Here is a 26,966-nt window from a genome sequence, read left to right as displayed (position 1 = left end):
AAAGAAGGGCTTGATTACATTGAACTCCCTCTTCACCAAAATCATATATATTGACCTCCCCCCACTACCTCTTTGGAACAAGCTTTACTCGTAACTCTCATGTTGTGCATCTTTTTTAGTCAACACTTTGTTCTCTTTCTCTGGGGACTCCCTAACATATCTGCTTACAGTAATGATAATAACAAAGCTAGTAATAATAACTTATTGTTGTTTAGCTGTTAAGTTGTGTCCGACTCTTTTGCAACTCCATGGACTATGTAGCCTACCAGGCTCCTCTGTCCATGAGATTTCCCAGGCAAGAATATTGGAGTGGCTTGCCATTTCCTTTTCCGGGGGATCTTCCCAATCCAGGGATTGAACCCATGTCTCCTGCGTTGGGAGGCAGATTCTTTACCACTGAGTTACCAGGGAAGCCCCAGTATAATAAAATTATAACAAAATACTGATAATTATTATTATAGTGAATAGTGAAGTCTCTCAGTCGTGTCTGACTCTTTGAGACCCCATGGACAGTAACCAACCAATCTCCTCCATCCATGGGATTTTCCAGGCAAGAATACTGGAGTGGGTTGCCATTTCCTTCTCCAGGGGATCTTCCCAACCCAGGGATCAAACCCGGGTCTCCCGCATTTTAGGCAGACGCTTTACCATCTGAGCCACCAGGGAAGGTCAATTACTATTATAACAATAAAGTAGTATTTCCTATATGTCTGACTATAACCTTGACACTGTTTTAAGTACCTTAAAAATATTAACTAGTTTAACCTTATAGAGTAAGAACAACTGAAATCTTCAATTTGGAAATTATGAAACCAAGCAGGATACAAATCCTTTCTATGTCCCCTGTTTCTTTTGTTGTGGTTCTTAGGAAAAAAGGTTTAGGCCTCCTAGACCTTCTCCGAGTACTAAAGGGCAGATTCAAACAGGAGTTACTAAGCAGGAAAGTGAGGGAATGCAGGAACAGAGGAGGAGCAGTCCAAAAAGAATGGTGAAGCCTTGGTGTAGGTCTGGTTTCCTCCTGAAGGGATATACATAATAATATCTTTGAGCTCTTCTGAAGAACTAAAGCCTCCACTTAGGTGGAGGATGGTAACTTTAGGTTGAGCACAAGATCCCTGGAGCCACAGCCCTGTTACCACCATCCAATCAGAAATAAATCACCCAGGAGCCCTAACTTCAAATTGTACCTATGAACACTTCTCCCCCAAAACCAAGAGTTTGAGGTTTTTGTTGCTTGACCCTGCAGCAAACCTTTCTCTACTCCAAACTCCCAATGTTTCAGTTCCTTTGGCCTCACTCTGCATGGAGCTTGCCTTGGGCAACAGAAAGAACCCCTGGATGATATTGAAATGAGGTCTGTGTGTGTGTGTATATGCGAAGACACAATCTTTAAAAGAATGACATAACTGTTGAGGATGTTGTAGCCATGCATTCCAGGAAACAAACTCACTCAGAAGGACAATGCAGATCAGTTCAGTTCAGTCTCTCAGTTGTGTCCGACTCTTTGCGACCCCATGAATTGCAGCACGCCAGGCCTCCCTGTCCATCACCAACTCCTGGAGTTCACCCAAACTCATGTGCATCGAGTCGGTGATGCCATCCAGCCATCTCATCCTCTGTCGTCCCTTCTCCTCCTGCCCCCAGTCCCTTCCAGCATCAGAGTCTTTTCCAATGAGTCAACTCTTCACATGGGGTGGCCAAAGTACTGGAGTTTCAACTTTAGCATCAGTCCTTCCAAAGAACACCCAGGACTGTTCTCCTTTAGAATGGACTGGTTGGATCTCCCTGCTGTCCAAGGGACTCTCAACAGTCTTCTCCAACACCACAGTTCAAAAGCATCAATTTTTCAGCACTCAGCTTTCTTCACAGTCCAACTCTCACATCCATACATGACCACTGGAAAAACCATAGCCTTGACTAGACAGACCTTTGTTGGCAAAGTAATGTCTCTGCTTTTGAATATGCTATCTAGGTTGGTCATAACGTTCCTTCCAAGGAGTAAGCGTCTTTTAATTTCATGGCTGCACTCACCATCTGCAGTGATTTCAAAAAAGAAAGTCTGACACAGTTTCCAGTAGTGGAATGCAGTTTACTACACCGGTGGGCCCAAGGCAGAGTCTCCTCTTAGCCAAGGACCCTGACCAGTTTTTGTGAAAACGTTATATACCCTAAGTGTACTTGCTCAAACCCACTTCCCCAAATTCCTTGAAACTAGTCTGGACAAGGTAAAAGAGAGATAGGATCAAATGATTCCTGTGTCACAAGACTAGATAAACAGTGGATATTTATCAATAGACCTATGGTCATATCCAGATAAATATAATGGAGTTTACCACTTTGTTCTGTTACAGAAATAATTAGTATATTCTTTTAGGCAACAGAGAGTCCAAGTACAAGTCCTGAGGCTCTTTTATCCAGGGGGTCTGGTTTTCCATTGGTATGCCACTTCTATAGGCACCGGGCACAAAGTTCAGAGTCCACTGGGAGGGTGACCATGCGTTTAGCCTGATGTTCGCAGCCTGGCCTAAGATGGAGTTTCTGTTTCCTGTCTGTTTCCTCCTTCATTCCCCGCTCTTGATGCTCTTAACTCATATTATGAGCATCATTCATAGGGATATGTTGCACCCTGGCTCTCCGACCCCCAGTTTGGGAGAATGACATCAACCTTCGGGTTACAAAGTTCATAATACATTGTAAAATTCAGGGTCCACAAAGCAGAACTATCAAGGCAACTATAACAATGGTAAATATAGTTTTCCACCAATCACCCTTCACGCAAGATAGGACCGAAGTCCAGAAAGGAATGTTTTCATTTGACATTGCTTTTACCTGGTTTTTCATGTCATCTAATGCAGTTGATGCATTGCCAGATAAGGCAGGAATGCATACACTGCATTCAACCTTAATTATAGCACAGGTCCCTCCTTGAGCAGCCAGCTGTGAGTATGGCCAAAGCCATTCTATGTTGAATTACCACTTTTCTCATTTGGATTTGCTCTTCATTTAAGGCTTGGATGGCTTTTGTTCTATCTAGGAGGGCCTGTTTTGTGAAATTAGTCAAGGCCTCTACTTTAATCATAATATCTGTGGTCCCTATAGAGGATACGAATAAGGCAGCAATATACTCATACCATTGAAACACAGATCTTGTCCGCCTAGCATGTAAATAAGGTAGATTTACTGGGGCTTGTGTTAGGTTAGGCTTTTGTTACATTGGCATTTATATCAAATGTAACCTTATGACCCGAGTCTATTGACTATAGATCTAGCTTACACCAAGAGAGCAAGGAGAGGTTATGATTGACAAGAGAGAGGAAAGTCTCTTTTTGTCCTCCCAGAAAAGAGCAAAGTGGTTTAAAATCTCCTTGGCAGAGCGGTGACACCCACCAAGGAAGTCCATCCATCACTGACAGCGGCATAGCCCCACATACCCAGCAGTTGGAAGTGTTGTGGAAGTCTGCATAGGAATGTGCTCATGAGATGAAAACATTGTCTTGAGTTGAAATGGAAGTTAAATTCAAACTCACTTGAATGAGTTGATGAGGCCAAACAGCAGGAGTTGATTGTGCGGCTTCATCCTGAAGGGGCTCGTCTGGGATCTTCTTTTCTTTCTTCTTCTTAAGGATGACCCTAGTCTCTCGAGGGTCAGTGGGGTCCCTCTGCATAGTCCACTCAGCGTTTTCTGGATCTGCGTGGTATGCTCTCTTCACCCTCGTATGATGGATCCAAGGGACAATACCTGCAACTTTAACTGCAGTAGGGGTAGTTAGAATAACAGTATAAGGACCCTTCCACCGAGGGGCTAGTGAATCATGTCTCCAATCTTTGATCCACACTTGGTCACCAGGCGTAAACTCATGAATCTGTTCCCCCAAGGGGTATGGCACTCTTTCTTGTACAAACTTAGTTACCTGACTAATTACCTTACCTAAATGCTCTGGGAGTTGGTGATGGACAGGGAGGCCTGGCGTGCTGCGATTCTTGGGGTTGCAAAGAGTCGGACACGACTGAGCGACTGAACTGAACTGAACTGCTCCATCTGCTGTGAAATCCCATCCCCCCTTACCTGAGGCAAATTGGTTGTTTTATTATGGGAGGGGGTCTCCCATATACAATTTCATATGGAGAGTAGCCATGGGACCATGGGGTCACCCTGAGTCTGAGTAGAGCTATCAGAAGCAAGTCCACCCAGGAGCAGTCAGTCTCTATGATCCACTTGGAGAGTGTCTCTTTAAATGTCCGGTTGGTCCATTCCACCATCCCAGAACTCTAGGGTCTCTATGCAATGTGTAGTTTCCATTTGATGTTTAAAGTTTTACTTACTTATTGTACTAAATTAGCTATGAAAGCCAGGCCATTGTCTGATCCAATGCTGGTAGGAAATCCAAATCTGGGGACTATCTCCCTAAGCAAGCACCGGGCTACTTCTGATGCTCTTTCAGTCCAGATAGGAAAAGTTTCTACCCATCCCAAGAATGTAAATACCATGACCAGCAGGTAACGGTAGTGTTGGCAAGGTTTCATTTCAGTGAAGTCTACTTCCAGGTGTTCAAAGAGCAGCGTGCCTTTTAGTTGAATCTCTGGAGGTTTCTGTCTGTGCCAAGAGGCATCATTGGCCTGTAAGCAGGCAGTGCAGTTCTGAGATTCTGTTCTGCATAGGGAAGAGAGGCGGGGAACCAAAAAATATTTTCGAATTAGCTCTTCCAGTTTATCATGGTGTAGGTGGGTCGCTTGGTGTGTTTGGCTTACCAGAGTGCGTGCCAGCCCCTCTGGTACCAATAATTTGCCACTTGGCAATTCTCACCATCCCTTTTCAGTCTTAATAGACCCTTCCGCTTTGGCTAGTTGGTTTTGGGCTTCAGTGTATTTTGGAGAGTCCAATGCTAGCTCAGGCAGTTCCGCCAATACGAGCACTTTAATAGGGGCCTCACTTGCTATCCCCATGCCCTCAGCTGCTTGTTTAGCAGTCTTATCTGCCAATATATTTCCCCGAACCTGGGGGGTATCCTCTTTTTGATGTCCTCGGCAGTGTATGACTGCAACCTTTTCTGGTTCCCAGACAGCATCTAATAGGGTCAGAATTTCTTCCTTGTTTTTGATATCTTTTCCACCAGCTGTCAAGAAGCCTCTCTCCTTATACAGAGCCCGTGTATATGTAGTGTGGCAAAAGCATACCTGGAGTCGGTGAAAATATTTACTCTCTTGCTTTTTGACAGCTGGAGTGCTCGAATCAAGGCCCATAACTCAGCTCGTTGAGCAGACCAGTGTTGTGGCAAGGAGCCAGCCTCGATGATAGTCTTTTCTGTGACTATAGTGTAACCCGACAGCCACTGTCCTTGTTTTATCAGGCTAGTGCCATGAGTATATAGGACCCAATCAGGGTCTGGAATCGGTTGCTCTCGGAGGTTGGGTCTGCTAGCATTGGTGTCTTCCAAGACTTCCCCACAGTCATGAGGGTCCACCCTCTCCAACTGGAAGGAGTGTGGCTGGGTTTAAAGTCTGGCAAGGCTCAATACTGGAGGTTAGGGTTTTCATGTAACAGCCCTTGATATTGAATAATCTGGGAGTTTGATAGCCATTTGTGGGGATCTCCTTGTAAGAGTGAGTTGACCTCATGTGGGACTCTTACAACCAGATCTTGGCCTAAAGTCAGTTTAGTAGCTTCTCGTACTAGTAGGGCAACTGCGGCAATTGCTTGCCAGCATCCAGGCCACCTGGTGGTGAAATTGCCAAGCCGGCTTGAGAGACGGGCTACAGGTCTGTCCCACATTCTCAGAGTCTGAGTTAACACTCCATTGCTGTTTTGTCCTTTTCAGTTACATACTGAGTACATGGCTTGGCAAGGTCTGGCAGCCCTAAAGTGGGGGCTGATATAACTGTCAAACCTTAGTTCATCAAAGGCTTTTTGTTGTTTTTCAGTCCAATTTAGTGGATTTTCTTCAGGCCCTGTCAGGCATTCATATAAAGGCTGGGACATTTGGAAATATCCTGGAATCCAAATTCTACAAAACCCAGTAGTTCCCAAAAACTCCTGGACCTGCTGATGAGTCTTAGGTGTTGGGATTCTCAGGATCACCTCTTTTCTGGACTGGTCTAATAACCTTGTGCCCTTCTTCAAAACAAACCCCAGATACCTTACCTCCTCCTTGCAGATCTGTGCCTTCTTCTTTGACACCCAGTAACCTGCTTCCATCAGCAGTTGGAGCAGTGCTTTCATCCCTTCCCAGCATTTTTCCTTGGTCTCGGCAGCCAGTAGCAGGTCATCCATGTATTGTAGGAGCCAACATCCATACTCTTCTGAATGGAATGAGTCCAGGTCAGAAGCCAAGGCTTCCCCCCAAATGGTTGGGGAGTTCTTAAACCCTTGTGGGAGACAAGTCCAGGTGAGCTGTTGCTTGGTGCCCCCGACTGGACCTTCCCGTTCAAAGGCAAAGATGGGTTGTGACGCTGGGGCGAGGCGTATACAGAAGAAGGCGTCCTTGAGATCCAGGCAAGTATAAACTTTAGTTCTCTGTGGGAGGAGACTAAGTAAGGTATAGGGGTTTGGAACAGTGGGGTGTAAAGTCACAGTAGCCTGGTTGACTAGCCTGAGATCCTGTACAGGCCTATAGTCCTGTCCTCCTTCCTTTTTGACTGGCAGGATGGGCGTATTCCAAGCTGACTGGCACTCTACTAGAATGCCCGCTTGTTTCAATCTATTGATGTGGGGTAATATGCCAACCCAGGCCTCTATCAATAGCAGGTATTGGCATTTTCTTATCGGAATGGCACCTGGCTTGAGTTCTATTATCACTGAGGCTTGATGTTTAACCAGCCCCGGGGGGGTTGTCTTCCACCCAGACCTCGGGGAATAATTGAGTTAGCTCTCTTTCAAATTCTTCCGGCCCACCTGGTTTTTCCTTCAGAGGCTCATGCAACTCATCTTGCTGGGGGCGGGAGGGGGCGGGGGTGGGGGGATGGGGGCTATATATAGAGAGAGCAAATAAGTCATAATGCCCACCCAGAAGGTGGGTAATTACATGTCAGTATTTACATGTCAGTAATTACATGACATCATCCCATGTTGGTCGATGGGTGCGAAAGATGGTTTCCATCAATCTAGTCATACCTCGTGGCTCTTCTGAGGAAGGAGGGGTATGCTTTTGCCAATTTAGTATGTCAGTTGATGAGAAAGGCTGGTAGTAATAAGCTACAGGAGCTTGATGGTAATTACCATCCTCCCCTTGCACCGGAGGTTGTTGGACTTCTCTAAGAAGCATCTGTAGTGGTGCCTTTCCTTCCAGCTCTCTGGCAGAGTGCAGTCTCTGCTTAATTCTAGTGTCTCCCTCCCCTTGTACGGTAGTACTTACTGGGAGCGGAGGCTAGAGCTTGGGGCGCATGACATCAGCAGTGGTTGAATCCGGTGGGTTGTAGCCTGTTGCCCCTTCAACTAAGGTCAGAGCTTGCCAGAATGGCGGCTCTACAACCTGTGGGGCTGTCGGGAGGACTGGTGAAAGTGGAGGCTCTGGGAGGTTTACTGGCCTCTGGCCAATTCCCTGTGGGGAAGCTCTCGGCACCTCAGGAGCGTTGGTTGGTGGGATCATCATCCAGTACAGTGGTGGGGCAAGTTCTTCCCCTCTGGATCCTGGAAGATTTCCTTCTTGTTGATGTTTTAGGTGTCTTTCTTGTCCTGGCAGGCTTAATTGGATGAGGATAAAAACACAGATGAATTAGATACCCCACGTCCCAGGTTTCTCCTGGAAAGGCCAATTCGTATTCACTGATACACTTTTTTTTCTTTCTGCCCTAACTAGTTTAAGGGATTGGGTGTTTCGCAGCAGATAGGGCACTTCCTGGGGGAGGGTAGAATACAAGCACACAAGGACCAAGTTTCTACGCCTAAAAATCCCCTGGCGATTGCTTGGTAATAATTTCCCCAAAATGACGTGGACACACCTCCTAAATGACCTTCACAAATTTCCTTCCTAAACCCTAATATGCTTGTCAACCTGTGTACCAAGCAATCACTGTTGCCTGCCTATTCCAGGCTCCTGTGGGCCCGTGCCCCTTCTAGTCCCTCTCAGGGGGGTGATCAGGCCCCCTCTTCCACCCTGTCAGGTGGGTTCCTCCTCACCTGAGCGCTCAGTTCCCCTGTTGGCATCCACTACCTGCTAATGTGAAAGGTCCAGGCGTTGAGAAGCCGAATCCTTCCACAAGGGCGAGGCACCTTCCCCCCCTCTAGAAGATTCAAGCTGCAAGGCCTTGGAGTAGTCCCAAATGGGACTTGTCTCCTCAAAGTGAGGAGTTTCCCGGCCAACGTACCAAATGTTGTAGCCACGCGTTCCAGGAAACAAACTCACTCAGAAGGACGATGCAGATAGTGGAGTGCAGTTTATTACACCGGTGCGCCCAAGGCAGAGTCTCCTCTTAGCCAAGGACCGTTAGCAGTTTTTGTGAAAACCTTGTATACCCTAAGTGTACTTGCTCAAACCCACCTCCCCAAATTCCTTGAAACTAGTCTGGACAAGGTAAAAGAAAGATATGATCAAAGTTAACCCTTGATACATGTGTCATAAGCCTAGATAAACAGTGAATATTTATCAATAGGATTTATCAATGTTTATCATATCCAGATAAACATAATGGAATTCATCACTTTGTTCTGTTACAGAGATAATTAGCATATTCTTTCAGGCAACGGAGAGTCCAAGTACAAGTCCCGAGGCCTTTTATCCAGGGGGTCTGGTTTTCCATTGGTATGCCATTTCTATAGACACCGGGCACAAAGTTTAGAGTCCACTGGGTGGGTGACCATGTAGCCTAATGTTCGCAGCCTGGCCTAAGATGGAGTCCAGCTCTGTCTGTTTCCTCCTTCAGGGACACACGAAAACTGGTTAGAACCACTATAGCCCAAGATGGTGGCAGATTCGAATTCCAGTAGACTTTGAGCCTCCTTATATGCCTGTGCATGCTAAGTCGCTTCAGTCATGTCCAACTCTTTGCAACCCAATGGACTGTAGCCCACCAGGCTCTTCTGTCCATGAGATTCTCCAGGCAACAATACTGGAGTGGGGTGCCATCCTCTCTCCGACCTTCCTGACCCAGGGATCGAACCTACGTATCTTTTCTATCTCATGAATTGGCAGGCAGATTCTAATGGCAACCCAGTACTCTTGCTTGGAAAATCCGATGGCCTGAGGAGCCTGGTCCATGGGGTCGCAAAGAGTAGGACACGACTGAGAGACTTCACTTTCTCTCTTTCTTTACCACCAGCACCACGTAGGAAGCCCATTATATGCTCATTGTAATGCATTAGTGTATACTAAATGCCACACCCACGGATCCCAGAACAGTCCAAACATCAGTTTAGTTTAGCTCAATAGCTCACCCGTGTCCAACTCTTAACCATAAAAGGCCAAAAAATGAGCAGTGAATTTCTAATTTCCTGGAAATCCCCACCTATTCCCCAAAATAGTTGGAATAGTTCTCCCATTCGCTAGCCTATTAAATTACTCAGCCCATAAAACCTAACCACCCATTCTTGAGGGCCTCTCAGCTTCTGAAATGACCCACACTGTCTATGAAATGTGTATCTCTGTCCATAAATCTACTTCTTACTTATCACTCTGCCCTTTGAGACATGAAGAACCTAAGCTTCATTAACTCCTGAGACTATATGTGAGATTTTAATTAAAAGACAATGGGTTCATAGGAATTCCCTGGCAGTCCAGTGGTGAGGACTCCAAGTCTTGGGTTCAAGTTCCAATCTGAGTTTTGGCTGAGATCCAGTCCCATCTGAGATGAGGTGTGCGGTTTCAATAGGCCCAATCTAAGCACAGGCTCAGAAATTACATGACAGAAACCGAGAAACTCAAAAAATTTCTGGAAATGAAATATACTTCTGCTCATATTCATTTTCTCCTCCACCACCAAGACCTTGTCTCATCACTTACTTCCTCTGCTAATTAGTCTTCAAATTCTCCCTCAGACTGAATTCCGTCCTAACCCATCAATGTGAGCATCTTCCCATTTTGTATTCATGTACTTCTCTCTCTCTATCATCTGGGAATCTGAAATATAAACCTACTACTTTCAGTTCAATGCAGTCAAACTTCCATTCGTACCACACTTCTGAAATTTCTCTCATAGAGATAGACGTTCATTGACAGTTTATCTGCCCAAATCAATCCTTTTTCTTCTTGTGCTTGGTGTCACAGGGTCATTTACTCCCTTGGTGATCTCACCTATTTCAATATTGCCACCCAGCCTCAGTCCACTGATGTCACCTAAGTCAGTTTCCAGCTACATACCTAGTAGGCCTAGGTTTCCTAGAAGCATCCTTTAAATATATATATATTTATTTATTTATTTAATTTTGGCTGTGCAGCATCTTCATCACTGCATGTAGGCTTTCTCTAGTCACGGCTGCTCTTCATTGCAGTGCATGGGCTTCTGATTGCAGTGGCTTCTCTTGATGTGGGGCACAGGCTCTAGGGCAGGAGGGCTTCATTAGTTGTAGCACATGGGCTTAGTTGCCCCAAGGCATGTGGGATCTTAGTTCCTGAACCAGGGTGGAACCCATGTTCCCTGCATTGGCAGGTGGATTCTTAACCACGGAACCACCAGGGAAATCCTCCTAGAGCATCTTAAACTAATCATTAAACTGTTGTTGTATCTAAAACCAAACTCAAAATTATACTGCTGCTTCCTGGCTCAATTCATGATTCATAGGCACTGAGCCTCTTAAGCAGGAAATCAACTCCTTTTCATCTTCAGTTCTTTTCTCTTATTTCATTCATTCAATTGGCCACCAAATCTTTTTCTCCATCTACAATCCACTACCTTAGGTTGTTGTTCAATCACTAGGTCGTGTCCAATTCTGTCACCCCATGGACTGTAGCATACCAGGCCCCTCTGTCCTGCACTATCTCCTGGAGTTTGCTCAAATTCATGTCCTTTGTCAGCGATACTATCTAACCATCTTATCCTCTACTGCCCTCTTCTCCTTTTGGCTTCAATCTTTCCCAGCATCAGGGTATTTTCCAATGAGTCAGCTCTTCACATCAGCTGGCCAAAGTATTGGAGCTCCAGCTTCAGCAACAGTCCTTCCAATGAATTTTAAGGGTTGATTTCTTTTAGAATTGACTGGTTTGGTCTCCTTGTAGTCCAAAATACTCTCAAGAGTCTACTTCAGCACCACAGTTCAAAAGCATCAATTCTTCAGTGCTCAGCCTTCTTTATGGTCCAACTCTCACATCCACACATGACTATTAGAAAACTATAGCTTTGACTATATTAACCTTTGTTGGCAAAGTTATGTCTCTGTTTTTCAATATGCTGTCTAGGTTTGTCATAGTTTTCCTTTCAATGAGCAAGCTTCTTTTAATTTCATGGCTGCAGTCATCATCTGCAGTGATTTTGGAGCCCAAGAAAATGACATCTATCACTGCTTCTGCTTTTTCCCCATCTATTTGCCATGAAGTGATGGGACTGGATGCCATGATCTTAGTTTTCCAAATTTTGAGTTTCAAGCCAGATTTTTCACTCTCCTCTTTCACCCTCATCAAGAGACTCTTTAGTTCCTCTTCAATTTTTGCCATTAAAGTGGTATCAGCAAATCTGAAGTTGTTGATATTTCTCTTAGCAACCTGGATTTCAGCTTGTGCTTCATCCAGCCTGGCATTTCGCATGCTGTATTCTGCACCAGTTCAGTTTAGTTCAGTTCAGTTCAGTCGCCCAGTTGTGTCCAACTCTTTCTGACCCTCTGGACTACAGCACGCCAGGCCTCCCTATCCATCACCAACTACCGGAGTTTACTCAGACTCGTGTCCATTGAGTCACTGATGCCATCCAACCATCTCATCCTCTGTCATCCCCTTCTCCTCCCGCCTTCAATCATTCCCAGCAAAAGGGTATTTTCCAATGAGTCAGCTCTTCGCATCAGGTGGCCAGAGTATTGGAGTTTCAGCTTCAGCATCAGTTCTTCCAATGACTATTCAAGACTGATTTCCTTTAGGATGGACTGGTTGGATCTCCTTGCATTCCAAGGGACTCTCAAGAGTCTTCTCCAACACCACAGTTCAAAAGCATCAGTTCTTCAATGCTCAGCTTTTTTCACTGTCCAACTCTCACATCCATACATGACCACAGGAAAAACCATGGCCTTGACTAGATGGACCTTTGTTGGCAAAGTAATGTCTCTGCTTTTGAATATGCTGTCTAGGTTGGTCATAGCTTTTCTTCCAAGGAGCAAGCATCTTTGAATTTCAAGGCTGCAGTCGTCATCTGTAGTGATTTTGGAGCCCAAGAAAATAACGTCTGTCACTGTTTCCATTGTTTCCCCATCTATTTGCCATGAAGTGTTGGGACCAGATACCATCTTCGTTTTTTGAATGTTGATTTTTAAGCCAACTTTTTCACACTCTTCTTTCACTTTCATCAAGAAGCTTTTAAGTTCTTCTTCTCTTTCTGCCATAAGGGTGGTGTCATCTGCATATTTGAGGTTAGTGATATTTCTCCCAGCAGTCTTGATTCCAGAATGTGCTTCATCCAGCCTGGCATTTCGCATAATGTACACTGTATACAAGTTAAATAAGCAGGGTGACAATATACAGCCTTGATGTACTCCTTTCCCGATTTGGAACCAGTCTGTTGCTCCATGTCCAGTTCTAACTGTTGCTTCCTGACCTGCATACAGATTTCTCAGGAGGCAGGTCAGGTGCTCTGGTAGTCCCATCTCTTGAAGAATTTTCCACAGTTTGTTGTGATCCACACAGTCAAAGGCTTTGGCATAATCAATAAAGCAGAAATAGATGTTTTTCTGGTATTCTTTTGCTTTTTCGATGATCCAGCAGATGTTGGCAATTTGATCTCTGGTTCCTCTGCCTTTTCTAAAACCAGCTTGAACATCTGGTAGTTCATGGATCACATGCTGTTGAAGCCTGGCTTAGAGAATTTTGAGCATTACTTTACTAGTGTGTGAGCTGAGTGCAGTTGTGTGTAGTTTGAGCATTCTTTGGCATTGCCTTTCTTTGGGATTGGAATGAAAACTGACCTTTTCCAGTCCTGTGGCCACTACTGAGTTTTCCAAATTTGCTGACATATTGAATGCTGCACTTTAACAGCACCGTCTTTTAGGATTTTAAATAGCTCAGGTAGAATTTTGTCACCTCTTCTAGCTTTGTTTGAAGTAGTGCTTCCTAAGGCCCACTGGACATCACACTCCAGGATTTCTGGCTCTAGATGAGAGACCACACCAGCATGGTTATCTGGGTCATTAAGACGTTTCTAGTATAGTTCTTCTGGTTAGCATTTCCTAAAAGAACCAACCTGTCCTTAATCCCCACTACTATCTGGAGTCCATTCACCTAAGGCCTGCAGGAGTTTCACCACAAAGAATAAACCATCCTACTCATGAACTTTCTCCTTTTTCTTAAAGTTTTTTTTCCATGTTATATTCAATCACTTTACCATGTTGATGCAAATCCCCTCACAGTGTCATCCCAGGATCTCCCAGCCTTATCTTCATGTGTTCCAGTCACACAGGACCACTTTTCTTCCCCCTAAGCAAAACAAGTTTATTTGAACACCAAATAATTAATTTCAGGTACTGAGAGTTCACTATATGTATCATTAATCTCAAAGCATGTCTGACAACTTGTACATCTTCAATCAAGGTTTGTTGAATGAATTAACCACAAATCTTGAGTGACTGGTTCTTTAATAAGACATTGAGTGAGTAAGCTAAAGTTGGTCAGTCGTGTCTGACTATTTGCTACTCCATGGACTATACAGTCCATGGAATTCTCCAGGCCAGAATACTGGAGTGGGTAGCCTGACCCTTCTCCATGGGATCTTCCCAACCCAGGGATCAAACTCAGGTCTCCCATATTGCAGATGGACTCTTTACCAGCTTAGTAAGTAAAATAATTGTTAAAGGACTGTCTTCTTCAAAAAATTACTTTTGGGGAATTTCCTGGCAGTCCACTTGTTTGGACTCAGTACTTTTCACTACTGTGGGCCAAGGTTCAATCCCAAGTCAGGGAACTAAGATCCCAAAAGCCACATGTTATAGCCAAAAAAAGAGAAATTACATTTTTTTTTTTAATTCAGATGAGTGGGAGGCACACAACAGTCTGCTCTCCTAGTATTTCTTCTATTATCCTAGCCATTTTCAAATCTTGTCCAATTCATGTCAGACTATCAAAAGCAGAATAGCTTTGACAAAATCTTTTCCCCCCTTTCCTATAATATCTTTACTATGTACAAGAATAAATTCATGAGATCATAGTAAACATGAGCATATACCTTAGTTTTTCATAGATTATGACAACTAAAGCATAAACTACACCTCCTAAGAAAAACCTATGTAGGACTATTGAAGTGAATATTTAAGACTAGCTAACTTGAGAAATATTGTCACCCTGCTTATTTAACTTCTATGCAGAGTACATCATGAGAAATGCTGGGCTGGAAGAAGCACAAGTTGGAATCAAGATTGCTGGGAGAAATATCAATAACGTCAGATATGCAGATGACACCACCCTTATGGCCAAAAGTGAAGAGGAACTAAAAAGCCTCTTGATGAAAGTGAAAGAGGAGAGTGAAAAAGTTGGCTTAAAGCTCAACATTCAGAAAATGAAGATCATGGCATCTGGTCCCATTCATGGGAAATAGATGGGGAAACAGTGGAAACAGTGTCAGACTTTATTTTTTTGGGCTCCAAAATCACTGCAGATGGTGACTGCAGCCATGAAATTAAAAGACGCTTACTCCTTAGAAGAAAAGTTATGACCAACTTAGATAGCATATTCAAAAGCAGAGACATTACTTTGCCAACAAAGGTCCATCTAGTCAAGGCCATGGTTTTTCATGTATGGATGTGAGAGTTGGACAGTGAAAAAAGCTGAGCACTGAAGAATTGATTCTTTTCAACTGTGGTGTTGGAGAAGACTCTTGAGAGTCCCTTGGACAGCAAGGAGATCCAACCAGTCCATTCTAAAGGAGATCAGCCCTGGGTGTTCATTGCAAGGAATGATGCTGAAGCTGAAACTCCAGTACTTTGGCCACCTCATGTGAAGAGTTGACTCACTGGAAAAGACTCTGATGCTGGGAGGGATTGGGGACAGGAGGAGAAGGGACGACAGAATGAGATGGCTGGATGGCATCACTGACTTGATCGACGTGAGTCTGAGTGAACTCCAGGAGATGGTGATGGACAGGGGGCCTGGCATGCTGTGATTCATGGGGTCGCAAAGAGTGGGACACGACTGAGCGATTGAACTGAACTGAACTTGAGAAAGTCAGATCATATGAGTTCCTATATTTGTAAGTTAATTTAGAAACTATTCATAAGGGGAAGGAGGGAAAAAAAAAGACTTAAAATTTTTAAGAAATTCTCACTGTCTTTGTTGTAACGGAAATCCCCAAATTTCTCAAATACTTTCTTTCTTCTCTATCTCTGGGAGCCTAAAAATACCTGTTAGGGAGTATGATGAAACTGAAGAAGTTTCTGGTTCCACTGCCCAAACCTGTAGTAACTTGTAATGAGCAGATATCACTCCCACAAAGGGCTCTGGCTTCTCTCTCTTTGAGTAACCAGAATTTCTAAACCTTTACTGAGACTTTCCCATCTTGGCACTTAGTGATAATGGGGATAGTAGTACCTCTTCAGTTCAGTTCAGTCACTCAGTCGTCTCTGACTCTTTGTGACCCCATGGACTGCAGCACACCAGGCTTCCTTGTCCATCACCAACTCCCAGAGTTTACTCAAACTCATGTTCATTGAGTCGGTGATGCCATCCAACCATGTTATCCTCTGTCATCCCCTTCTCTTCCTGCCTTCAATCTTTCCCAGCATCAGGGTCTTTTCTAAGGAGTCAGTTCTTTGCATCAGGTGGCCAGAGTATTGGAGTTTTAGCTTCAGCATCAGTCCTTCCAATGAATATTCCGGACTGATCTCCTTTAGGATGGACTGGTTTGATCTCCTTGTAGTTCAAGGGACTCTCAAGAGTCTTCTCCAACACCACAGTTCAAAAACATCAATTCTTCATCACTCAACTTTCTTTACAGTCCAACTCTAACATTAATACATGACCACTGGAAAAACCATAGCTTTGACTAGATGGACCTTTGTTGGCAAAGTAATGTCTCTGCTTTTTAATATGTTGTCTAGGTTGATCATAGCTTTTTTTTCAAGGAGCAAGCATCTTTGAATTTCAAGGCTGCAGTCACCATCTGCAGTGATTTTGGAGCCCAAGAAAATAAAGTCTGTCACTGTTTCCACTGTTTCCCCATCTATTTGCCATGAAGTGTTGGGACCGGATACCATAATCTTCATTTTTTGAATGTTGAGTTTTAAGCCAACTTTTTCACATTCTTCTTTCACTTTCATCAAGAAGCTTTTAAGTTCTTCTTCTCTTTCTGCCATAAGGGTGGTGTCATCTGCATATTTGAGGTTAGTGATATTTCTCCCAGCAGTCTTGATTCCAGAATGTGCTTCATCCAGCCTGGCATTTTGCATGATGTACTCTGTATATAAGTTAAATAAACAGGGTGACAATATACAGCCTTGATGTACTCATTTCCCGATTTGGAACCAGTCTGTTGCTCCATGTCCAGTTCTAACTGTTGCTTCCTGACCTGCATACAGATTTCTCAGGAGGCAGGTCAGGTGCTCTGGTAGTCCCATCTCTTGAAGAATTTTCCACAGTTTGTTGTGATCCACACAGTCAAAGGCTTTGGCATAATCAATAAAGCAGAAATAGATGTTTTTCTTGTATTCTCTTGCTTTTTCGATGATCCAACAGATGTTGGCAATTTGATCTCTGGTTCCTCTGCCTTTTCTAAAACCAGCTTGAACATCTGGAAGTTCATGGCTCACATACTGTTGAAGCCTGGCTTGGAGAATTTTGAGCATTACTTTACCAGAGTGTGAGCTGAGTGCAGTTATGCATAGTTTGAGCATTCTTTGGTATTGCCTTTCTTAGGGATTGGAATGAAAATTGACCTTTTCCAGTCCTGTGGCCACTGTTGAGTTTTCCAAATTTACCAGCATATTGAGTTCAGCACTTTCACAGCATCATCTTTTCAGGATCTGAAATAGCTCAACTGGAATTCCATCACCTCCACTAGCTTTGTTCGTAGTGATTCTTCCCATGGCCCTTTGACTTCGCATTCCAGGATGTCTGGCTCTAGGTGAGTGATCACATCATTGTGGTTATCTGGGTCAAGAAGATCTTTTTTGTATAGTTCTTCTGTCTATTCTTGCCACCTCTTCTTAATATCTTCTGCTTCTGTTAGGTCCATACCATTTCTGTCCTTTATTGTGTCCATGTTTGCAGGAAATGTTCCCTTGGTATCTCTAATTTTCTTGAAGAGATCTCTAGTCTTTCCTATTCTATTGTTTTCCTCTATTTCTTTGCATTGATCACTGAGGAAGGCTTTCTTATCTCTCCTTGCTATTCTTTGGAACTCTGTATTCAAATGGGTATATCTTTCCTTTTCTCCTTTGCTTTTGCTTCTCTTCTGTTTTCAGCTATTTGTAAGGCCTTCTCAGACAACCATTTTGCCTTTTTGCATTTCTTTTTCTTGGGAATGGCCTTGAGCACTGCCTCCTGTACAACCTCACTAACCTCTGACCACAGTTCTTCAGGCACTCTGCATATCAGACCTAATCCCTTGAATCTATTTGTCACTTCCACTGTATAATCGTAAGGGATTTGAGCTAGGTCATACCTGTATGGTCTCATGGTTTTCCCTACTTTCTTCAATTTAAGTCTGAATTTGGCAATAAGGAGTTCATGATCTGAGCTGGTCTTATTTTTTGCTGACTGTATAGAGCTTCTCCATCTTTGGCTGCAAAGAATAGAATCAATCTGATTTTGGAATTGACCATCTGGTGATGTCCATATGTGAGTCTGATGAGTCTGTCTTCTCTTGTGTTGTTGGAAGAGGGTGTTTGCTGTGACCAGTGTGTTCTCCTGGAAAAACTGTTAACCTTTTCCCTGCTTCATTTCGTACTCCAAGGCCAAATTTGCCTGTTACTCCAGGTATCTCTTGACTTCCTACTTTTCTATTCCAGTCCCCTATGATGAAAAGGACACCTTTTTGGGGGTGTTAGTTCTAGAAGGTCTTATAGGGGTTCATAGAACTGTTCAACTTCAGCTTCTTCAGCATTACTGGTCGGGGCATAGATTTGGATTACTGTGATATTGAATGGCTTGCCTTGGAAATGAACAGAAATCATTCTGTCATTTTTGAGACTGCACCCAAGTACTGCATTTCAGACTATTTTGTAGGCTATGAAGACTACTCCATTTCTTCTAAGGTAAATAAAATGGTCATTTGAATTAAATTCACCCAGTCCAGTCTATTTTCACTGATTCCTAAAATGTTAATGTTCACTCTTACCATCTCCTGTTTGATCACTTCTAATTTACCTTGATTTGTGGACCTCACATTCCAGGTTCCTATGCAATAGTGTTCTTTACAGCATCAAACTTTTCTTCCATCACCAGTCACATCCACAACTGGGCATTTTTTCACTTTGGCTCCATCTCTTCGTTCTTTCTGGAGTTATTTCTCCACTCTTTTCTAGGAGCATATTGGATACCTACCAACCTTGGGAGTTCATCTTTCAGTGTCATATCTTTTTGCATTTTCATACTGTTCATGGGGTTCTCAAGGCAAGAATACTGAAGTGGTTTACCATTCCCTTCTGGTGGACCATGTTTTGTCAGACCTCTCCACCATGACCCAACCATCTTGGGTGGCCCTACATGGCATGGCTTATAGTTTCATTGAGTTCGACAAGGCTGTGGTCCATGTGATCAGTTTGACTAGTTTTCTGTGATTGTGGTTTTCATTCTGTCTGCCCTCTGATGGATGAGGATAAGAAGCTTTTGGAAGTAGTGTCTCTTAGGAGTCGTTAATGTCCTGATAGTATGTACGACTGTATAAAGACCAGGTTCTCTCGGTAACAGTATTTAACTAGTATCAAGCATTCATCGGTACACATTTTTTCAAAAACATTTATTAAGCATTTATTTTGTGCTGGTGTGTATTGTAAGCCCTGACCTTTTTTTTTTTTTTCCTTTTTTGTGATGCAAGAGCTTGATTCATTTTTTTTTTTTTTTTTTGGCTCATTGCCACTCGGCATGCAGGATCTTCATTCCCCAACCAGGAGTTGAACCCATGCCCCTACAGTGGAAGTGCAGAGTCTTAACCACTGGACTTCCAGGGAAGTCCCCTGACTTAAGATTTGGTCACCAAGGCATCCAAGGATCACCATCTGAGATAAACATATTACCAGCCACACACTAGATAAAGAGGCACGTTTCTTTGTTTTAAGAGATCTTTATCGACTTCAATAACTGACCATGTGGACTATTTGTTTTTTTGTTTTTTGTTTTCTCTTCCCTTGATTTAAATTCCTGCTCTATGCTATCTTTGTAACTTTCCCATAATCTAAAAAAATTGCAGGAATCTGTCCCACCCCAATAAAAGCAGAACCCAGGCTCATTTGTGCCTGCTCTCTCACTCTGTCACAGGTGTGCTTCTGACTTCACAAGTGTGCTGTATGATTTCCAGGTCTTATAAGTAATAACCCCTTATCTTTTCAAAGTTTCTTGATGGTTATTGCTACAGGACATCTTGCACTCAAAATGACCACACAGGCTGGTCCAGCCACATTGGTTATTGATACAGCCAGAGACCAGCCCACAACCTAGTGCTGGAGATACAAATATAGGGAGGTTTCATTTCTGCCCACAGAATTTTGAGTCTAGTGGGTAGACTGAGATGTTACATTGTAAAATATATAATAGAAGTAGCCCAGATGCTTCCAGATGCAGAAGAGCAGCACAGAGGGAAGACTTCCTGAAGAAGATCATTGTGAGGTGAATGGATTCAGCAAGTATTTATTAAGCACCTATGTCAAAGCACTGCTCCCAACCTGGGAGCAGAGCAGTGAACAAAGCAGAAAGAGTACTCCTTCTAGCTATTCTAGGAGAATATATGGAAGAATGTTTTCCAGAAGAACAATTTAAATAAAACAAACAATATATCTTCAAAGGTTACTTATGTATTGATAAAAGTGAGTAAGCTCAGGCACCAGAAAAATCTGGCTCACTGTGTAACATTTCCTGCCTTTGTGTGCAGAAGTGACTTCTCTCCATACCTGGGAACAGGGCTCAGAATCTATTCACAATTCAGGGATCCCTGCCATAATAAACACAGACACACAAACACACACACACGCACACAGTGTGGCTCACCCAAATGGTGATCAACACTCCAGTGGTAACATCCTCATAATGAAAATGTCCCTTTGCTAGAGCAGGAATATAAGAAAGAGATTCTACTTAACCCCTACCTCTAAGAGCATATTTTAAGTTCTTCTGTATCATAAAAAGGACATTGGAAGTTATATACGGTGCTTCTTAAAGAGATGGTAGACATTAGTATGAATATGAGTTGAACCATAAAGAAGGCTGAGCACTGAAGAATTGATGCTTTTGAATTGTAATGCTGGAGAAGACTTTTGAGAGTTCCTTGAATAGCAAGAAGATCAAACCAGCCAATCTTAAAGGAAATCAACCCTGAATATTCACTGGAAGAACTGTTGCTGAAGCTGAAGCTCCAATAATTTGGCTACATGATGTCAAGAACTGACTCATTGGCAACAACCTTGATGCTGGGAAAGATTAAGGGCAGGACGAAAAGGGGGTGGCAGAGGATGAGATGGTTGGGTGACATCACCCACTCGATGGACATGACTTTGAGCAAACTCTGGGAGACAGTGAAGGACAGGGGAGCCTGGTGTGCTGCAGTCCATGGGGTCACAATGAATTGGATACCACTTAGCGACTGAACAACAACCACCTTTTGTTCAGATAAATTTCCTTGACTGTTTCAGAGACTCTTGGAAGGAGAAGTATGGTGACATTCTCTTGGGTGGGATGATCCCTGAGGCCCTCCCAGTCATTGAAAAATACACTATTTTGATTTGATTTTGAATGTATCGAATTATAATCATCTTTTACTCACTTTAGCTCTCCTATGTTTGTTGTCCATAGCAATGTTTGTTAACCTCTGCCTGACTTTCTCTGAGAATCTACAGATACCATGTGAATAGTTCAGACGAGTTAAAGAAGGTGGGAGAGTCAACTTAAGCATATGTATATGTTGAGAAGTGGGCTTCCCAGGTGGCACGAGTGGTAAAGATCCTGCTTGTCAATGCAAGAGATGTGGGCTTGATCCCTGGGTTGGGAACATCCGCTGCAGAAGGAAATGGCAACCCACTCCAGCATTCTTGCCAGGAAAATCCCATGGACAGAGGAGCCTGGTGGGCTACAGTCCATGGAGTCACAGAATCAAACACGACTGAGCATGCACACACACATATATTGAGAGATGTGAGCTGCTGTAGCAGATAAACCCAGAAATCTCAAAGGCTTTAGTTTCTCATTTATGTAGACCCAAACCAGTGTTTCTGAATGGTTGGGCAGTGGGGTTTGGATGGAGTTCTCTGCCTCACAGAGCTGTTCAGGGATCCAGGTTGGCAGTCTCTATTCATACAAGTGACTTCCACGGTCATCATGGGCACTGGTATCCAGCCAGCCAACGGGCAAAGAAAGTGAGAGAGGGATACCCACTCTTTCACTGGGAAGTGACTCACCACCTCCATCGGTAAGAACTAGGAAATAAAGTTCCTGCCTAAGGAACCTCTTCCCAACAAACACCAGACAAGGGAAAAGAAGTAGGAATCTTTCATTCCGTTTTTTTAAAAACTTTTAATTTTATATTGGAGTATAACTGATTAACAATGTTGTGATAGTTTCAGGAGACTCAGCCATACACATGCATGTATCCATTCTTCCCCAAACTCTCCTCCCATCCAGACTGCCACATGACATTGCACAGAATCCCCTGAGCTATGCAGTAGGACCTTGTTGGTTATCCATTTTAAATGTAGCGATGTGTACATGTCCATCCCAAACTCCCTAACTATCCCTCCCCACCACCCTTCCCCCCGCCCCCAGCAACAATAAATTCATTCTCTAAGTCTGTGAGTTTGTTTCTGTTTTGTCAATAAGTTCATTTGTATCAATTCTTTTTAGAGGAATCCTTCATTCTAGGTGAACATCTAGGCATACTGTATGTTCTCTACTTCTACAATACAATTGAGAAAAGTAACATGATTGTCAAAAGGTGACTAATGAAGTATGATATTTTAAATACGAAATCTTATTGAATTTTGGTAAATACTTGACTGAAACTTTGAAAAAAAATTATTTTCAGTTGTTCTGGGTCTTTGTTCTGGCACACACATTGTTGTGTGCAGGCCTTCTCTAGTTGCAGCAAGGGCGGACTACTCTAATCGCCAGGGCTACTCACTGTTGTGGCTTCTCTTGTTGCAGAGCACAGGCTCAAGGTGTATGGACTCAGTAGTTGTGGATCACAGGCTCTAGAATGTGGGTTCGGTAGTTGTGGCGCATGGACTTAGTTGCTCTGAGGCATGTGGAGTCTTCCAAGACCAGAGATAGAACCCATGTTCCCTGCCTTGGCAGATGGATTCTTATCCACTGTACCACCAGGGAAGTCTGCAACTTCAAAAAATATTTTGGACTAATTGCAGATCTATAGAAAAGTTGCAAAGATAGCACAGAGAATTCCCACATACCCTTGACCCAGTTTCCCCTAATATTAACACGCACCATGGTAAATTTATCAAAACTAAGAAATTAACACTGACACATTACCATTAACTAAGCTATAGGCTTGATTCTGATTTCACTAGTTTTTTCACTAAGGTCCTTTTTCTGTTCCAGGATCCAATGTGGGATACCGTATTATGTTTAGGTGTCATGTTTCCTTTGTTCCTCTAGTCTGTGACAGTTTCTCAGTCTTTCCTTGTTTTTCGTGACTTTGACATGTTTCAAAGTAGCAATCAGGTATTTTATAGAGTGGCCTTCAATTAGGGTTTGTCTTGGAAGGCAATGGCAACCCACTCCAGTGTTCTTGCCTGGAGAATCCCAGGGACAGGGGAGCCTGGTGGGCTGCCGTCTATGGGGTCGCCCAGGGTTGGACACGACTGAAGTGACTTAGCAGCAGCAGCAGCAGATGAAGTTGGGAGTGGGTAATGGGCTTTGGGGAAAATACCACAGAGGTGAAATACTTTCTCATCACATCAGGATATCTTATTATATCAATATATAGAATATATTATTATTATATCAATCTGTGGGGCTTCCCCGATGGCTCAGCAGATAAAGAATCCACCTGCAATGCAGGAGAAGCAGGAGGCCTGGGTTCAGATCCCTGGGTCAGGAAGATCCATTGGAGGAGGAAATGGTAACACACTCCAGTATTCTTGCCAAAACAAATCCCATGGATAAAGGAGCCTGGCAGGAGTCCAAAGGGTTGCAAAGAGTCACACAAAACTAAGTGACTGAGCATGAACACACACACTTATTAATCTGTAGAATATAGAACATCAGTTTACTACTGGTGATGTTAACTTTGATCATCTAATTAATGTAATGTTAAGATTTCTCTCTGTAAAGATACCTTATTTCTCCTTCCATACCTTCATCTTCAGAAGTCAGTAAGTTCAGTCCATATTCATGGAGAGGGGACACTGCAGCTTTTAGAAGAGAGAAATAATTGAGGCTTTTCAGTTCAGTTCAGTTTAGTCACTCAGTCCTGTCCAACTCTTTGCAACCCCATGGACTGCAGCACGCGAGACCTCCCTGTCCATCACCAACTCCCAGCGTTTACTCAAACTCATGTCCATTGAGTCGGTGATGCCATCCAACCATCTCATCCTCTGTCATCACCTTCTCCTCCTGCCTTCAATCTTTCCCAGCATCAGGGTCTTTTCAAATGAGTCAGTTCTTTGCATCAGGTGGCCAAAGTATTGGAGTTTTAGCTTCAGCATCAGTCCTTCCAATGAACACCCAGGACTGATCTCCTTTAGGATGGACTGGTTGGATCTCCTTGCTGTCCAAGGGACTCTCAAGAGTCTTCTCCAACACCACAGTTCAAAAGCATCAATTCTTTGGCACTCAGCTTTCTTTACAGTCCAACTCTCACATTCATACATGACCACTGGAAAAACCATAGCTTTGACTAGATGGATCTTTGTTGGAAAAGTAATGTCTCTGCTTTTTAATATGCTGTCTAGGTTGGTCATAGCTTTTCTTCCAAGGAGCAAGCATCTTTGAATTTCAAGACTGCAGTCACCATCTGCAGTGATTTTGGAGCCCCCCAAAATAAAGTCTGCCACTGTTTCCACTGTCTCCCCATCTATTTGCCTTGAAGTGATGGGACCAGATGCCATGATCTTAGTTTTCTGAATGTTGAGTTTTAAGCCAACTTTTTTACTCTCTTCTTTCACTTTCATCAAGAGGCTCTTTAGTTCTTCTTTGCTTTCTGCCATAAGAGTGGTGTCATCTGCATATCTGAGGTTTTTGATATTTCTCCTAGCAGTCTTACTTCCAAGTTGCCCGTGAATAAAAACATAGAGATTACGTTAAGAATGGTGAGGGAAATGGAATTAGCATTGCTAATTTTCGTACTCTCTTTTCTGATAATTAAAGAGCTGCGTAATGACAAATGACCAAGATATTGAACTGTGAATTCTAAAAAGCTGCTTTTGCAAAAAAAAAAAAAAAAAAAAGAAAGAAAGAAAGAAAGACAAGGACCTAATGCAATGCCTCAACTGCTGCTTATAAAAACGCTGGACTAGGAAATTCAGACGGAGAAGGCAATGGCAGCCCACTCCAGTACTCTTGCCTGGAAAATCCCATGGACAGAGGAGCCTGGTAGGCTGCAGTCCATGGAGTAGCTAGGAGTCGGACACGACTGAGCGACTTCGCTTTCACTTTTCACTTTCGTGCACTGGAGAAGGAAATGGCAACCCACTCCAGTATTCTTGCCTGGAGGATCCCAGGGACATGGTAGCCTGGTGGACTGCCATCTATGGGGTCACACAGAGTCAGACACGACTGAAGCAACTTAGCAGCAGCAGGAAATTCAGACAACTGAAAAATCTGAGGAAATATAAAACCACCTTAAAAGCATCAGATTTAACCAAAGAATAAGGAGTTACTGGGACAAGACCTCCAAAAAGAATAGAAATCCAGAGGTGTGGGCCCAGCTCTGGAACTGTATTTGGTCAGGGGCATCTACCCTGAGTAAGTGCCACTGAAATTGTAGGCTTTCAACTACCTTCTAAGTAAGGAATTTAAGCGTTAGAGACCAGGGTTGTGGGACCAAAGTAAGGGTGAGCAAGAAATAACCGGCCCCCAGGACTTCCCAGGTGGTCCAATGGCTAAGACTGTATGTTCCCAACGCAGGGGGCCTGGTTTTGATCCCTGGTCGGGGAACTGGATCCCTCATGCCACAACTATGACCTGCTGCAGCCAAATAAATAAATGTTAAAAAAAATACAGAAATGGAGGTGGTATATGATGAGACTGCAATAGGTTATTAAAGCAATGAAATTGGTACTACAGTTTCAAGTAATTTAGAATGTTAACATGGATTTTTAAAATATTTGTATTGTCTTTTGACAGAGCAATCCAATGCATGGAAATTTGCCTAAAGTGAAAAGAAAAGCAGAAACCTGAAATGTTTGTAGAATGTCATTTAAATGCTATCTGGATGAGCATAATTTATTTCACTGCCCCCAGTGTTTAACAATTTGGGGCATGAAATAAACTATAGCTCATTAATTCAGTGGATAAATACCAAGTAAAACTGGTAACTCGAAGAGTGTAACAACATGGAACAGATGTTTCATACATAAAAATAATCAAACCACACACTTGTAACTACAATTTGATTTTAACTATTCCTATGTAACAGAACAAAATAGAAGCTAGGAAATTGAGAAAGTTGACTTATTGCCAGGGAATTATGAATGCTTCTCAATTGTTTATGTTATTATACATTGTGTAAGTTTTTCAAAATGAATAAGTATATCCATACAAACGTTTAAAAATAAGATAACTGTATATATTTTAAGGGTTTCCTTCTGTAATTCTGGAGTTTGGGGAATTAAAATGGTGAGGCAGTTCCTCACAATTGTTAGGGTTACAGTTTTTTGAGTCAGATAAACCTGAATTCAAATTCTGCACTTCTATTCAATAACTTAATGGCCTTGAATTTCAGTTTCCTCATCCATAAAAAGAGGATGATACTTGAGCTTTGGTGTGAGGTTTGTTTAGATCAGAACGACACTGCCTGTCAGTAAATGATGGTCATCAAGGAAGAATAACTTCATCCTCAAAAGGACAACCCACTGAGATCCTTACTTTGAGACAGAATGACTTCCTTTGACAGAAAGTCAGAATCAAATCCAGGGGAGAAACAAAACATTTATTATACATCTTAAAGGTAGATAATAAGAAGTTTATTAATATATACATCTCATAAATGCATGGGAGAAACTCAAGTATGAGTAACAAAGGGAGAGCTAGAACTTGGGTGTATACAGCATCTTAACAAAGAAACAATAAGTTTGTACAGAAATGACTGGACAAGGGAAAACGTTTGTGGGCTTCCAAGGGCGGGAAACTGTGGGAATGTAATGGGGGAAGTGAGTCAGGTGAGGCTTGTTTGCAGATTCCTCTGGTGTCATCTCTGGGCTAAGAATCTAGAACTCTCTTCAACAAAGGAAATTTATATTCTGCCTTTAGACAGAAAGGGGCTTCCCAGGTGGCACAGTGATAAAGAATCTGCCTGCCAATGCAGGAGATGCAACAGATGCGGGTTTGATCCCTAGGTCAGAAAGATCTCATAGAGTAGGAAATGGCAGCCCACTCCAGTATTCTTGCTTGAAAAATCCCATGGACAGAGAAGCCTGGCAGGCTAGTCCATAGGGTCACAAAGAGTCGGACACAACTGAGAGCAGAAGAGAAGAGTTGTAGACAGAAAGGAAGAGGGTAGAGAGAACTTTTTCTGCTTTTGCTCCTTCTTAA

At 43.0% G+C, this 26,966-nt stretch overlaps 1 long non-coding RNA gene across 3 annotated transcripts; it reads right to left on the bottom strand.

The window, feature by feature from the left end:
• Nucleotides 1-1,424: 1,424 nt before the first annotated feature.
• On the bottom strand, nt 1,425-8,302 carry LOC129641494 (uncharacterized). 3 transcript variants are annotated; one of them, XR_008709359.1, is made up of 4 exons: nt 6,140-6,819; nt 4,486-4,651; nt 3,528-3,751; nt 1,425-2,034 (listed from the first exon to the last, which is right to left on the bottom strand). It is a non-coding gene; the product is annotated as an uncharacterized LOC129641494 (long non-coding RNA). The 3 variants fall into 3 exon arrangements; XR_008709360.1 differs by lacking the exon at nt 1,425-2,034 and adding an exon at nt 7,350-8,302 and having other exon boundaries at nt 2,096-3,751; nt 6,140-6,511; XR_008709358.1 differs by lacking the exon at nt 1,425-2,034 and having other exon boundaries at nt 2,096-3,751.
• Between the last annotated feature and the right edge of the window lie 18,664 nt (nt 8,303-26,966).

This window comes from Bubalus kerabau, chromosome 1 (genome assembly GCF_029407905.1).
Source record: "Bubalus kerabau isolate K-KA32 ecotype Philippines breed swamp buffalo chromosome 1, PCC_UOA_SB_1v2, whole genome shotgun sequence".
In the NCBI taxonomy this organism is placed as follows: Eukaryota; Metazoa; Chordata; class Mammalia; order Artiodactyla; family Bovidae; genus Bubalus; species Bubalus kerabau.
The sequence above is the reverse complement of the archived record's forward strand: the minus strand, read 5'-3'. Positions and strand labels throughout refer to the sequence as shown.